Source organism: Prionailurus viverrinus, chromosome D3 (assembly GCF_022837055.1).
Source record: "Prionailurus viverrinus isolate Anna chromosome D3, UM_Priviv_1.0, whole genome shotgun sequence".
In the NCBI taxonomy this organism is placed as follows: domain Eukaryota; kingdom Metazoa; phylum Chordata; class Mammalia; order Carnivora; family Felidae; genus Prionailurus; species Prionailurus viverrinus.
The window spans coordinates 85,806,600-85,807,738 of NC_062572.1; the positions used below are offsets into that span (position 1 = coordinate 85,806,600).

General features: G+C 39.7%; 1 pseudogene; it reads right to left on the reverse strand.

Annotated features, from left to right (window-relative positions):
* Positions 1–212: 212 nt before the first annotated feature.
* On the reverse strand, positions 213–895 carry LOC125149451 (60S ribosomal protein L9-like; annotated as a pseudogene).
* Positions 896–1,139: the final 244 nt, after the last annotated feature.

The window sequence follows — 1,139 nt, forward strand, 5'->3', positions numbered from 1 at the left end:
TTTGCTTTTATGCAGTTAAGTATATAAAATTTTTGTTTTATTACGAATTCCAGTAGGTCAAGAGGGCAAATGCAATAGCAGTGTCTTTATTTATATTTTGTTTTAAGAAAGCCCCAGTACAATACAGCTTTTATTGCATCTTTAAAGTATCACAAATAAGTCTGAAAAATCATCTGACATCTTGCTGTTTCTGGAGCAGGACGACTTAGATCTTATTCATTAGCCTGTCGAACTGGTCCTTTTTCAGAAGCATACGTACCATCCTCAAATTTTCTGATATCCTTGCTGGTAACTGTTGTGGCTTGCTGGATCAAAGCAGCTAAGTTTGAGACAAGTTCAATGTATTCTGGGCTTGAGATACTGAACAAGCAACATCTGGCCTCATTCAAACCCTTCAGGTGTATTTTTCACCCAAGAAATTTCAGATTTCAACAAGACCACCATTCTCCTTAATAACAACGTTGATGAGGAAGTGAGCATACACGGACCTCATCTTGTAACAAAAGCCCAGAGTAACGCCCTTGACCATGTTCTGTACATGACTACAGATAGTGGAAACAGTAGCCGGTTCCTTCCTATTTCCCACCATTTGTCAACTTGGAGCTTTTTTTTTTTTTTCTTCCAGTAGGCTCCACACTCAGCATGGAGCCCGATGTGGGGCTTGAACTCACAGCCCTGAGATCAAGACCCAAGCTGAGATCAAGAGCTGGAGGCTTAACTGACCGAGCCATCCAAGTACCCCTCTTTCTTTTCTTTCCAAGGAAACTGAGTTCTACATTGATGTGATGAAGTCCCTCCGAAGTTCCTTTGGGGCCCTTCACAGTAACAGTGAGTCCTGCAGAGTGATGTTGACATTTTCTGAAATGACAGTCTGGTTGCCGAGACTGGTCTTCATTCTTGCAGTAGATGGGGCAAAAGGCAATAGCATTTTTGATGGTTCTCATACCTTCTTAAATATATGTTTCCATCTGTTTCATTGATTTTCAATCTAAAGTGCATCGTTTAGAATTTCTTTAGCTCAAATAAGTTGATAAATATTTTCTCAGGTTTTGTTGATAACACAGTATCTTTGTCTCTTTTTTTCTTGAGACAACTGTTTTCTTTCTCCTGAAACAACCCTCAGGCTAGAAGTGGTTTAT